Source organism: Ambystoma mexicanum, chromosome 2q (genome assembly GCF_040938575.1).
Source record: "Ambystoma mexicanum isolate Mex_15411 chromosome 2q, UKY_AmexF1_1, whole genome shotgun sequence".
In the NCBI taxonomy this organism is placed as follows: domain Eukaryota; kingdom Metazoa; phylum Chordata; class Amphibia; order Caudata; family Ambystomatidae; genus Ambystoma; species Ambystoma mexicanum.
Genome location: NC_090924.1, coordinates 1,485,459,360 through 1,485,474,202, shown reverse-complemented (window position 1 = coordinate 1,485,474,202; position 14,843 = coordinate 1,485,459,360). Strand labels below are relative to the sequence as shown.

Below are 14,843 nucleotides of genomic sequence, written 5' to 3'. Positions count from 1 at the left end.
CTCGTGATGAAATGGATGACGCCGCTACTATGGATAACCTACTAAATATGTCTGCATATGACATTACGGATGAAGAAGATGAAGTCGCCTTGCGAGATGTGAGTTCAAACCATCGACCTATTTTACCACCTGATGCTGAGGTGGCGGTGGAAATAAAAGCAAAGCCAGCAGACAGTACTCATCCAGAACAAGAATGGAGAAGGGTGGTATACGAACCATCACCCATCAAAGGAGGGTCTGAAGCATGAAGGCAGAATACTCCCGCAAATGATCTATATGACTTTAAAACAATGAAGGACCGAAGGAAGATGGAAGCATACAAAGCACTAGGTTTAAAATCAGCAGGCACGGCTAAAAAGATGACCGACGACTAAAAGAATTGAATAAGGAAAAGATCCAGCAAAACGGATGGAGCAGCAACCTGGCAGTATTAATACTATTTGAAAGAAACTAACTAGTCAATGATGGATTGACCGTAAAGAGATATAACGTGTTGCAATTGCTTCGCCACCTGCCAGCTATGAAATTAATTTCGACCGCTGACATAAAAACTGTGGAATTCATTGAAGACTCTTCACTGGACAGAGTAGTGCTACACATTCATTCGAAAATTGTCGGCGACCTTACACTGGACAATGCCTAGGACATTTGGGATTTAGGGTTCAATGTGAATGAGATTACAACAAAGAAAGCTGATGACAGTGAACTGGATGAGTTGCCTGTTAGAAGAGGACATGTTTCCTTTACGTCAGCGGCTCACATAGCATTGCCGGTGAGGCAAAGGTGCCCAGTGAAAATAACCAGCTTGAAATTGATGAACAAGCGGTGGCCCATAAGGAATTCAAGGAATTTAATAAATTTAAAAAAACGTTCAAAATCACAATTGAAACCCAGCCTCAAGGGAAAGACTCAGCTAGGAATAGGAAGACAGCAAAAACTAAAGACAAGGCTGAGGAAAACTGGAGTTGTATTGTTGGCTCTCTAAATGCCAAGAATGAGAATTAACATGCAGAGTCAAAGAAAGATGAAGTCAAATTATTGGGTTGTTGGAACACGTGAGGCTTTGGGCATTTGATATTGAGATCTCGAAAGCACCTACTACCGCTTGACATCATATGCCTACAGGAGACATGGATGAAAGACCTGCCCATTGTTGAAGGGTACGAAGTAGCCTTTAACCCTGTGATAACTCAAACCAAAGGACGACCTATGGCCGGATTGATCACTTTGATCAAACGGCAAAGTGGATTTGTAATCCTGAAGTCAAGTAATCCATCTTCTTACATACAAGTGAGCACAAATGGTTTGAGAGATCATGTAGAGAAAGATAAGCCAACAATTAACATCATAAATGCCAGTTGGCAACATAAAGCAACAGGCAAGACAGATTTTATTGAACAGATATGTGAATTGCTTGACAATATAACATCTGGGGAAGCAAATGCACGTATTATTCTTTGTGGTGATCTTAATATGGATCTTATATCTGAACGAAATGGACAAAAAGGAAAGAAACAGAATTAGAAGTTACGAACATCTGTTCTCGAAGAGTTAGATGCTAGATGTATGGATATACTTAATGGAAACATGGTGGGTGATATAACTCCGAAAGTGACGTGGGAATGTGATGATCAAAGTTCTATTCTAGATTATATGATCACTACAAAAAATGACATCCAAGATCTGCGATCTGAAAGTTATTAAAACAGCACAAAGCGATGACAATCTGTTAATAACCTTGTTTGAAAATGAAAGAGATATATCAAGAGCTATTCCCGGTGGGAACAGACATTAGAAATTGAACCTAGAGGGAACCTCTTAAGATTAAATAGCCAGAGAATTATCAGCTTGACTGAAGCATTGGTGGAGCAACACACGCAAGAAGAATACGTCTTACTAGAATTATATAAAACTCATAATTCTGGAAACCAAAAAAGCTGTTGTGAGGAAACACGTGTATGACCCAAACGTAGTGAAAGATGTTGAGAGAGATAGAGCAATGTCTCCTGAGTAGAAACGAAAAGATCATTGGAAAAAAGAAGGTGAAAATGAAATATGAAAACTGGCTGAAATGGCATAGAATGGCCATGGAACAAAAAGATGCTGAACGAATGATGAGCTGTCTTGCGCAAAGAAATTCTAGAGATTTCTGGGCAACAATAAATGAAATAGAAAGTCCTCAGAACTCTTATCATCTGCAATGTGGTGACCGAAGAAAAATGTATTACACATTATAGCAAGCTATTCCAAAAACAATATCCCCACGACAATCAAGAGGATCAAACAGTAGAACCTTGGAATATTGTCATCACCAGAGAAGAGATTTATAATAACATCAAGAAGCTCAGTGCATGTCGAGTACCAGGGCCAGATGGCCTGACGAACGTCATACTAAAAAAAAATCCAGAAGAATGGGGGAACTTTTGCTACAAACTCTTCAAGTTGATAATAAACAATGGGAAAGTCCCAAAAACATGGAAATGTGCCATAATCGTCCCTATTTTCAAAAAGGGCTCAAGGCTACAGCCAAAGAACTACAGGCAAATAGCGCTACTTGATGTAGTGGGGAAAATGCAGACGATATTGTGCTCCTTGACACATCGATTGGCCTCCAAAGAAAAATCAACCCCTTGAGAAATTATATTGATAAAAAATAGTCTCGAGATAAATGTGAAGAAATCAGAGATATCGGTGCTTACAAATCTTCAAGGAACAAAAAAGAACATGAGGACGAAAAACTTTATTTGGACGCTGGGAAAGGAGACCCTAAGCGTTGTCAAGGAAGCAAAATATTTGGGAATTACAATAAACTCAAACATTAACGATGAGCCGATGGTGAAGAAAATTGCATCTAAATGCAACCAGCTGGCTGCACAAGCGGACAAGCTGCATATAAAATGTGGAAAGTTCTTGCTGCTTCCAGTAATCCACTTCTATAGGAACAAAATCATCCCAGTTTTGACCTATGGAGTTGAGATGTTGCTTGGCTGCAATTATGAGATCTGGACAAGATGCGAACACGTGATCTGGAGGAGGATTTTAAACCTACCAAAAGGTTTCCCAACAGCCTGCATAAGATATGAGGTCAGCCTACCTTCTATATCTGCTGTATTTATGTGGAATGCACTGGTTCTATATCGAAAGGCGATAGGAGGCGACAATATCCTGCAATTCAAAATACTGAACAATGATACATATACTGAGGTTGATAGCCTCCTAAATCAATGGAAAATTGCTTGCGAAAATATTTTGGAGCAGCTGAATACTGATAAGGAATGGCTAATCTGTAAACCAAATGCAGTTTAAAAAAAAACTATACGAGCAACAATGGATTGAAACAAACGAAAAAAGAATCCAACATACAAGAATGAGAAACGCTCCAGCTGAAGCAAAAAACGTGAACGTCATTGCAGAATATATGGTGAAGTTTCCTTGCAAGAAGACAAGAACAAATTTCCTAAAGTTTAGATTGAACAATCTAGACACACAAGATGTTTGTTATGGCATGAAGGATGTGGAGAAATAAACTTATCATATATGTAGACTCTGTAATTTACAAGAAGAATCCCTGAAACATCTAGTTCTGTTCTGCCCCAAGATGAGAGAGGAAAGAACGAGATATATGGGCACTGAACTGGAAAAATATCCAGCCCGATGTGCAGAGGATTGGTGGCTGATATTGCATGAAGGCAACAATAACAAGGTGACATTTGCATTGTCATTTTTTCTGGATAAGATGAAACAAAGTCTACTGAGAGCCAATGAACAAGAGACATGAATGATAGCCTGAAATGGTGTTCTTAATTCTTTACACTATTTGTTGTCTTTTTCAGTTTATTTAGCTGTTTTGCATTTGATAAGATCAATTATGAATATGTATATAACATCCTAAACAGTTTGTAAAAAATAATTTTGTAAACATTTGTAATAAACTAAAAAAAAAAAAAAAAAGAAATAACCTAGATCTGGCTGACTGACTGACTGACTGACTGACTGACTGACTAACTGATGGGGCAAGTATATCAGCAGGAATACTATGTGCAATCAGTTAATGGGGACCGCTATTGGTGATTCCATTGATATTAACAATTATGGGGATGCATCCTCACTGGTTACTTGGAATGTGATGAAAGCAGTCAAGTCGTTCTTAGTACATGGCAGAGGATACAGGGGCTTGCTGAGGTTGAACCTTTGATCCAAATGTTGGAGTTATTCTACAAAAAAGTTTCAGGATCTTGTTATGGTAAACTGGCAAGTAACAGGACCATTTACACGCACTCCTTAACAATGCAACAAAGTGTCCCCTCTCCTCAAAACTATCCAGTGATATATGGAACAGGACAATACAAGTGGCACCCCTTTGGCCAGTCAACATGTCAATGGGACATTTGTATGAAGAGTTAGGAAGGGAAATGGACGATTAGAAGTGCCTCGTTACCAACAATGTCATCCTATCGGGCTCTGGCACACGCTTGCTATTTTTGTCCATACAGGGGGAGGGACGAGGATGTGTTTGTGGCGTATCTGGGTTTAAATTCAATGTAGTACCAGAATGGCCTTTGACATTCTTACGGTGGGAAGAGACTAGTGCTTTTTCTTTCAATTTCAATTGGGTCATTGCGTCTCCAACAGTGCTGTTATACATTTGTGTTTGGGGCAATATAATTAGCTCTAAGGAAATGAATGAATCGCTGATAACATAAGCTGGTCAGATGTGGCATACGATTGGTGACAACCTGCTGAGCGACTGTGAAACACATTCTTTTATAGTTTGTATATGGAATTAGGGAATTTCTATGCACTAGTTTACTCTTTTCTGAAGAAATAAAATGATAGAAAATTAAAATTAAATAATTAAAATGCCCACTTAAAATGTTTTCTTTATACAGTCTGTCTAATTTCTTTTACTCATGCCCCCGGATACTGAAAGGTTCTAAATGAAAATGGATAACACTGTCCTTGCTTCATATCACCTCTGTCACGTTCTATTTTGTCATTGGTGTGCCCCTGCTCTGCCACCTATTAGGTTGACTGTCTCCAATAGATGGCCCTTTGAAGTCTTTGAGTTACTACATGAGTAATTAAGTAATGAACATCACTACTACTGAGAACTGATCTATCGCATGTGATGACTGTGATCTTGAACATGTTGAAACTAATAATGTGTTATTCCTTTTATTTCAATAGGTGATTAATGCCCCAACGATGCAACAACAGTGATAGTTAAATTCTGTGGACTAATGCATTACAAATCTTCATTGATAGAATATGCAATTTCCTAACTATTCAGAAAACTGCACATCTGAGGGCTATTTGCCTTGTCCTAGTATTCTGGAACTAGGATTGAGCAGCCTGTTGATTCCATGATAGTTTTCATCCATGCAAAACCTACATTGCAGCATCCAGCAACACAGAGCTGCAATATGTTTCTAGCATGATAGACTAACGAAAGCAACTTTGTTTGATGCCATTTTGTTTTCCTGTTATTCCCAGATGAACACATATGGGTGCTATTTTATACACATTGTGAATTTAAGGGTAGCATGTTTAAAGAATGATGTCAAATTCCAGTTAATAGAACTAGATAAACAGCATACGTGCCCTGAACATTTGTAAAGGCTTCCGTCAGTACATAGATCGTGTGCGTCACCGGAAACCACCTATAGACAAAAAATCTCCTCTGCACTTTGGATTTTGGAAAGGTTCAGTGTGAATAGTCCTCTTATTAGGTACCTTACAATATATACTTGTGAGAAATCATACACGTCCACAAAATGTGGAGAAACATGCCTTCTCAAAATTGCATTTACTGTCCATGCGAGAACATAGGGGGAAAACCTAATCAGTGCCTTCAACATGGACATAGCTTTCATTTGCATGATACACTTATTTGCCACCAGAGATCCCACACGGGTGAGAAATGCTATGACTGCACTGAATGTGGGAAAGGGTTTGCAAAGAAGGGGCACCTTGCTCGCCACCAGAGAATACATACAGGTGAGAAACCTTACCAGTGCACAGAATGTGGGGAAAGATTCATTCATAAGACAAGCCTTATTTACCATCAGTCAACACATTCAGGTGAGAAATCTCATCATTGTTCAGAATGTGGAAAAAGCTTTATTTTGAAGGGAGATCTTATCCGCCACCAGAGAACACACACAGGTGAGAAACCTCATTTATGCAGTGAATGTGGGAAAAGGTTCAATCAGAAGGCACAACTTATAAACCATCAGAGAACACATACAGGTGAGAAACCTCATGAGTGCACTGAATGTGGGAAAGGCTTTGCTCACCAGGGAAATCTTACTATCCACCAGAGAACACACACAGGTGAGAAACCTCATGTATGCAGTGAATGTGGGAAAAGGTTCAGTGATAAGGGACATCTTAGACACCATCAGAGAACACATACAGGTGAGAAACCTCATGAGTGCACTAAATGTGGGAAAGGGTTTGCAAAGAAGGGAAACCTTGCTCGCCACCAGAGAACACATGCAGGTGAGAAACCTCATCATTGCTCAGAATGTGGGAAAAGCTTTGGTTTGAAGGGACTTCTTATTTGCCACCAGAGAATACATACAGGTGGGAAACCTCATGTATGCAGTGAATGTGGGAAAAGGTTCAGTCGTAAGGGACATCTTATACACCATCAGAGAACACATACAGGTGAGAAACCTCACGAGTGCACTAAATGTGGGAAAGGGTTTGCAAAGAAGGGAAACCTTGCTCGCCACCAGAGAATACATACAGGTGAGAAAAACTTATCAGTGCACAGAATGTGGGGAAAGATTCAATCATAAAACAGGGCTTATTTACCATCAGTCAATAAAGAAAAGCTTTATTTTGAAGGGAGAGCTTATTCGCCACCAGAGAACACACACAGGTGAGAAACCTCATTTATGCAGTGAATGTGGGAGAAGGTTCAGTAAGAAGGGACACCTTATACACCATCAGAGAACACATACAGGAGAGAAACTATCTGAGTGCACTGAATGTGGAAAAGGGTTTGCTCAGAAGAGAGATCTTACTAGGCACCAGAGAACACATACAGGTGAGAACCCCCATATGTGTAATGAATGTGGGAAAGGGTTCGCTCACAAGGGAGATCTTAATATCCACCAGAGAACACACACAGGTGAGAAACCTCATGTATGTAGTGAATGTGGGAGAAGGTTCAGTAAGAAGGGACACCTTATACACCATCAGAGAACACATACAGGTGAGAAACTACATGAGTGCACTGAATGTGGGAAAGGGTTTGCAAAGAAGGGACACCTTGCTCGCCACCAGAGAACACATACAGGTGGGAAACCTCTGAGTGCACTGAATGTGGAAAAGGGTTTGCAAAGAAGGGACACCTTGCTCGCTACCAGATAACACACACACACACACACACACACACGAGAAATCATATGAGTTCAGTGAATGTGGGAAAGGGTTTGCTTAAAAGGGGAGGTCTAACACTCCACCATAGAACACATACAGGTGAGAAACCTCATCAGTGTACTGAATGTGGGAAATGAATCTTTTTAAAGGGTTTTTTTTATTCACCACCAGAGAATGCACACAGGTGAGAAACCTCATCGGTGCACTGAATGTGGAAAAAGCTTCAGTGTGAACAGTAACCGTATTACGTACCAAATAAAACATATTAGTGGGGAACCATTTCAGTGTAGGGAATGTGGGATATACTTCACTACACCGGATGCTCTTTTCTGCCATGAGTGAGGACATTCAGGTGTGGAAATCTCATCTGCAGTTCAAGACGCTTAATAGAGGAGGGAGTGCTTCTTCAATGGATATTGACCAAAACTCTGAAGACAAGATTTCCAAAGATGTTCAGAGTTTCCTTTGGTACACACATAGTGGCTGATTACAGTTGGATGAATCACTGCTGCAACCCTTCTGGGATATATTGTAAAAGGAGACAGTGCTTCTCTGTTACGTTGCGCATCATATAGAACACTAAGGATCTTAGGCAAATTAATGGACATCAGTATGTTTCCAACAGCCTAAAGACACAGTGCTTGAATTAATAACTATAATCCTCATTGGATATTCATTGAAACTATCCTTCCAATTCCATACCAAGAGGCCGCCTAGCACAAAATGAGTCATGATTTGTGTAGCTGCTGCCAGAGAATGTATACAGACGAGAAACCACATCTGTGCATTGAATGTGGGAAGACCTTCGTATCCATTTGGACCTCTTGGTTACCACTAGCAACCAGTAGATCCTACTTAGTTAAGGGGTTGGCTGCATCACGACTTCTATGGGGATGTGTACAACCCTTTCAGGCTAATAGAACATAAGCAGCTATGATGCCTCCTTCAATTTCAAAGGCCCTGCTTACAGGTTGTAGCATGTCCCAGGGCTACGCCTTGCCCCCATCCTTAATATCTTATGCTCTTCTCTTGGCCAGGCTAATTTACTCATACAGCTTCAGATTCTACTCCTACAATACTTAGATCCTCCTATGCTTAGTTGAGAGCTCAGCAAAGGGTTTACGAAATATCCAGAGCTATCTGCTAACCATGAACGAGTGAATAGTTTCTCACTGAATAAAGCTAAACTCTGACAAAACCGGTTATTGGTTGTTGGGGTTGCACGGACACTTGGCATGCTTCCCTGGCCTCCCTCTGAGCTTGGTACTAACGCCATCTTCCTGGGTGTCAAAATTAACTGGCAGCAGTTTATTTCCACCAGAAGTTGTGGCAGAATAACTCCACTTTTTGTAACCTCATACACTTCAGTCACCATACCCCTAATTCTTTCAATGTTTTTTAAGCGCTGTTTGGTGGATGTGGCATAATGTAGGTGGCACAGAAACTACGACAAACCTTCCTTCTTTCCTTCATTTGTATGTTTGACCATACCACGCTAGTTAATTACACTCTGCACTGGCTTTATGTGATCTCTCAGATTGAGTTTAACGTGCTGTGTCCTGCCCATCATGCCTTTTATGGCGTAGGGCTCCTATTTCTGTAGCTCATCTTTCCATCTGTATCCTCCCTGTACCTTTAGCTATAGACCTCCCTCCAGATGAGGATTCCCTATTTCAGAATGTAGCCAGGTGGGTAGCCTTCTTTGTTTTTAGCTCCATATATCTGCCTTCTTTCTGAGAACGCACATCATCACATCACAGTCCAGCTGGTGTTCAGACACTTACTGAAGACCCAGTGTTTATCAGACTGCACACCATCACAGTCCAGGTGGACTTCAGACACTTGCTGAAGACTCATCTTTTCTCGGATTGCACACCATCACAGTCCAGGTGGACTTCAGACACTTGCTGAAGACTCATCTTTTCTCGGATTGCACACCATCACAGTCCAGGTGGACTTCAGACACTTGCTGAAGACTCATCTTTTCTCGGATTGCACACCATCACAGTCCAGGTGGACTTCAGACACTAACGCAAGACCCATCTTTTCTTGTTTGCCTTTCCTTAATGTTGCAGAGTTTGCTTTTTGTTCAATGTCCAAGTGCTATTAGAACCAATACACCTCTGGGTGAACAAAAGCCATGAAAAAGAAGGCAGCTCTTGATACTAGACATGCATATAAGCAGTGTACTGGCCACATTTACTCCCAAAGAAATGGCAAATATTCCGAACAAAAAAAGTAACAATATCCCAAACTGTAAAACTGCAAACGATGGACACATGGGGTCCCGGCCTGCCTGCTCTCTCCCACTCTGCTCCATGGATCTCTTCAGCCCAGTGATGCCAGCCATGTAGGATGCCAGCCAGGCAGTGCCACTGGAGGGTGTTCCACACGTATAACTGCCCAGTGATGCCAGCCAAGCAGTACCACTGGAAGGTGTTCCACACGTAGTACTGCCCAGCGATACCAGCCATGCAGGGCCACAGGGAGGTGTTCCACACGTATTACTGCCCAGTGATGCCAGCCAGGAAGTGCCACTGGAAGGTGTTCCACACGTATTACTGCCCATTGATGCCAGCCATGCAGTGCCACTGGAAGGTGTTCCCCATGTATTACTGCCCAGTGATGCCAGCCATGCAGTGCCACTGGCAGGTGTTCCACATGTACTACTGCCCAGTGTGCCAGCCAGGCAGTGCCACTGGAAGGTATTCCACACATATTACTGCCTGATATGGTAACATGCAATGGACACATAGGTGCTGCCTTCCTGTGTTCCCCCCTCAGCTCCATTGATAACTTCAGCCCAGTGATGCCAGCCATGCAGGGCCACAGGGAGGTTGTTCCACACATATTACTGCCCAGTGATGCCTGTATTAATGCCCAGTGATACCAGCCATGCAGTGCCACTGGAAGCAATGGACACCTAGGTGCCGGCCTTCCTGCTCTCTCCCCTCAGCTCCATGGATATGCTCAGCCCAGTGATGCCAGCCAGGCAGTGCCACTGGAAGCAATGGACACCTAGGTGCCGACCTTCCTGCTCTGTCCCCTCAGCTCCATGGATATGCTCAGCCCAGTGATGCCAGCCATGCAGTGCCACTGGAAGGTGTTATACAGGTATTACTGCCTGATCTGTAGAGAAACTGTACAGTGAAAATGCATATTTTACTTTGCATTAATTATCAGGGTCAAAGACGTGTGAATTACAAAGAGAGCTTATAGTTACGTTATTTGTTTCACTTAAATTTACAAAAGTCTGAGAATTCAATTTTTACACCCTCCAAAAATAATTTGACTTTTAACTTCAAAACAGAAGGAGTAACATGTTCAAAATTCTAATGATGTGGCACCCTTCGTAATACTATTGGAGAAAGTTGTATTTTGATATGGCTAATTAGACTATGCTTGGCTCACCACATGTGAAAAGGCAATGTTCATCGAGGGAAGAACAGTGACTATAAACCTGCAATCTCCAATATTGCTCCAGAAATCGAAATTTCCAAGAAAAGCTTATGTTGCCTGGGAGGTGCTTCAAGATGAACCCTGCAGTGTTTACCTTTTGCAGCAAATTCTACAACATTGCAGTCTCAGCATTCCCAAAAGTGTCAAACACTTTGGCACACTTAAGATTAGTAGATAGTTCCCTGACCTAGGACCAGCTGCAGAGGGACCATTGCAGAAGGCCGGTGTTCCATGACCTAGGACCGGCTGCAGAGGGGCCATAGCAGAAGGCAAGTGTTCCCTGACCTAGGACCGGCATGCAGAGGGACCATTGCAGAAGGCAGCTGTTCCCTGACCTAGGACCGGTATGCAGAGGGACCATTGCAGAAGGCAGGTGTTCCCTGACCTAGGACCGGCATGGAGAAGGGACCATTGCAGAAGGCAGGTGTTCCCTGACCTAGGACCGGCATGAAGAGGGACCATTGCAGAAGGCGGGTGTTCCCTGACCTAGGACCGGCTGCAGAGGGACCATTGCAGAAGGCCGGTGTTCCCTGACCTAGGACCGGCTGCAGAGGGACCGTTGCAGAAGGCCAGTGTTCACTGACCTAGGACTGGCATGCAGAGGGACCGTTGCAGAAGGCTGGTGTTCACTGACCCACGACCGGCATGCAGAGGGACCGTTGCAGAAGGCAGGGGTTCCCTGACCTAGGACCGGCTGCAGAGGGACCATTGCAGAAGGCGGGTGTTCCCTGACCTAGGACCGGCTGCAGAGGGACCATTGCAGAAGGCAGCTGTTACCTGACCTAGGACCGGCATGCAGAGGGACCATTGCAGAAGGCAGCTGTTCCCTGACATAGGACCGGTATGCAGAGGGACCATTGCAGAAGGCAGGTGTTCCCTGACCTAGGACCGGTATGCAGAGGGACCATTGCAGAAGGCAGGTGTTCCCTGACCTAGGACCGGCTGCAGAGGGACCATTGCAGAAGGCAGGTGTTCCCTGACCTAGGACCGGCTGCAGAGAGACCATTGCAGAAGGCAGGTGTTCCCTGACCTAGGACCGGCATGCAGAGGGACCATTGCAGAAGGCAGCTGTTCCCTGACCTAGGACCGGCTGCAGAGGGACCATTGCAGAAGGCCGGTGTTCCCTGACCTAGGACCGGCATGCAGAGAGACCATTGCAGAAGGCAGGTGTTCCCTGACCTAGGACCGGCATGCAGAGGGACCATTGCAGAAGGCAGCTGTTCCCTGACCTAGGACCGGCTGCAGAGGGACCATTGCAGAAGGCGGGTGTTCCCTGACCTAGGACCGGCTGCAGAGGGACCATTGCAGAAGGCGGGTGTTCCCTGACCTAGGACCGGCATGCAGAGGGACCATTGCAGAAGGCCGGTGTTCACTGACCTAGGACCGGCATGCAGAGGGACCATTGCAGAAGGCAGCTGTTCCCTGACCTAGGACCGGTATGCAGAGGGACCGTTGCAGAAGGCGGGTGTTCCCTGACCTAGGACCGGCTGCAGAGGGACCGTTGCAGAAGGCCGGTGTTCACTGACCTAGGACCGGCATGCAGAGAGACCATTGCAGAAGGCAGGTGTTCCCTGACCTAGGACCGGCATGCAGAGGGACCATTGCAGAAGGCAGGTGTTCCCTGACCTAGGACCGGCTGCAGAGGGACCATTGCAGAAGGCCGGTGTTCCCTGACCTAGGACCGGCATGCAGAGAGACCATTGCAGAAGGCAGGTGTTCCCTGACCTAGGACCGGCATGCAGAGGGACCATTGCAGAAGGCAGGCTGCATGTCCATTGTTAAAGTCGTACTTGTGTAACAAATCGGTTTGGCGTGGAGTTAGAAGAGAAAATTAAATAAAATTAGTCACTGAGTTGTGCAAATGTTTAAATGAAATTGTGCCTTTCTAGCTAAATGAACGTTTTCTGGTCATATTGATATCATAGGTTCTCTCCCTGATTTCCAAGAAGGAATAGTGAACAAAAATTTTTAGCAAATGAAATTGATCCTGGTTGAGCTGATATGTCAAATGTAAACCTTACCCATGTGAGTTCATTAACTGAATGAATTGCTGATTAAAATAATGTTGCTCTTCAGCCAATCTGATACTATGTGTTAAAATTAAAATACTTTTCTAGTAGTACCTCCATTTGTATGTTAAATCTCTTTATATTTTCTGGCTCTGCTTTGGTGTGAACTGCTTCCTGGAACAGAAGCATGCCATTTGTCTTAATTTGTGGGGTGACCTTCTCGATTTCAGTTTTATGTAGGCTTAGTTTTTATGATTGTCAAGTTTTTATACTTTATCATTATACTTGTATTACTTGAATTTTCCTGATGTTACACAATTCTGACCACATCAAGATTAATTGTAAATCCTATTTTATTTAATGAATTCAAACATAGGTTTTAAACAGCATTTATTTATTCATTTTTTGGAACGTGCATAAGCCTTAGGCGTCTAGGCGCTGGTTACAAGAGATGAAAAACATAGGTTGCGGTGCAAGTTAGAGGATAAACAATATATGTGATGGCAGAGTCGTGGCCGAGTGCAACCAACATAAAACCAATCCTTCCATACTTGCATGTAAATGTTGGGCACGTTGAGCCTCTATGGCAGGTACAGCACGTGTTTGGCACTTTCAGCCTCTATGGCACTTAACATTTAGGAAAATCCTGAAAACGTTTCAGTTTAAGTGAACTCCGGCCATTAGGATCGACCACCCTCATCCCATGAACCAGCATGGGGAGACATCCCGCAGTGTAGGACTTCTATCTGTCTGTTGAATTGTTTTGTTTCGTGTAAAGCGCCCTGATGCCTTCGGGCTGCCGGCGCCATAGAAGCAGACACATAACATAACATAACATGGCACCTAGCATTACTTCCATACTTAGTTATCAGACCCTCGAGGTGGAGGGATGGTAATCTTCATGCACTTATAAACAGTGAGCCCTCTGAACCTACAGGGGAGGATAATGCTGTGAGAACTCCCAGGGGCCATCGCACCCCATCTCCACATATTAAAGCACACCACTCCTCGTAGGGATGACCGAGAGCATAATGACTGGTTTGAAGTGGCTGCGGTGAGAGGAAATGACACAAGATAGAACAAACCAGAGCATGGATCAGAGGCTAATACTGGCAGATTCTGCCTTTGGTCTCTGCAATCTGATTGGCTGCTAGGAGACAGCAAACTGGCAATGTGAACATCAAGCTAAACTTAAGCACATTCGATCCAGTGCTATTCGCATCGGCGCTGGCCACTAACCCATCCAGGTGGAAAGCGTGACCCAACAGAAACTCCAGTTCTGGCAGCAAAAATGGAAATTCTGTTACATCAAGGTTCTAATAGCAAGAACTTAATCTTATGACAGTGTCTTAGCCCCAAATGTCTTAGAACCTATAAAATATACAAACACTAAAAAGTAGCTGGTCGAGTGTAAGTCAAGAGGTGGGTGCATTCCAATTATGTCAAGCTGGCACTCAGTTGGAAACACTAAAACAGCTAAGTGTGTACTGTATCTTCTTTGAGGTGCACAGAATTGCCATTTTTGGCAACGAAAATCAGGGCACCTCTCTTTGTGGTAGAGAATGGCTCTGGACCTGCTGTATGTGGGGGACAAGTACAACACTGTTATTATCACTAACACAATTCTTAGAGATAATTAACAAGGAGAGTCAGACTAAAAGAGAATAAAAATCAAACAGTAGTCCCTGCAGTATTACCGATAACATCTGCCTTTCCAGCTGTTGTTATAATGATAAAGCTTGTGTGGACAAAGTGAACTAAAGGGATTGAATACTCGCTTATACTAATGTATAGTTTTGGTCTCTGAATAGTATTGCTCTACCAGTAATGAAAGCATGATACCCGGTGTAAATTGGAAAGGACCTTTATTGGGTTCTGCACATGATGTGGTACTGAGCAGGCCTATAGCACCACTGGGCACGCTCTCTCAGTGAAGGAAATACTGCACTTGAATAAAAAAGGAACGTGTCTCCAAAAAGAAACTTT

General features: G+C 43.4%; 1 pseudogene; it reads left to right on the top strand.

Annotated features, from left to right (window-relative positions):
- Positions 1 to 13,752, top strand: part of LOC138570304 (zinc finger protein 268-like) — a 62,361-nt pseudogene extending 48,609 nt beyond the window's left edge.
- Positions 13,753 to 14,843: the final 1,091 nt, after the last annotated feature.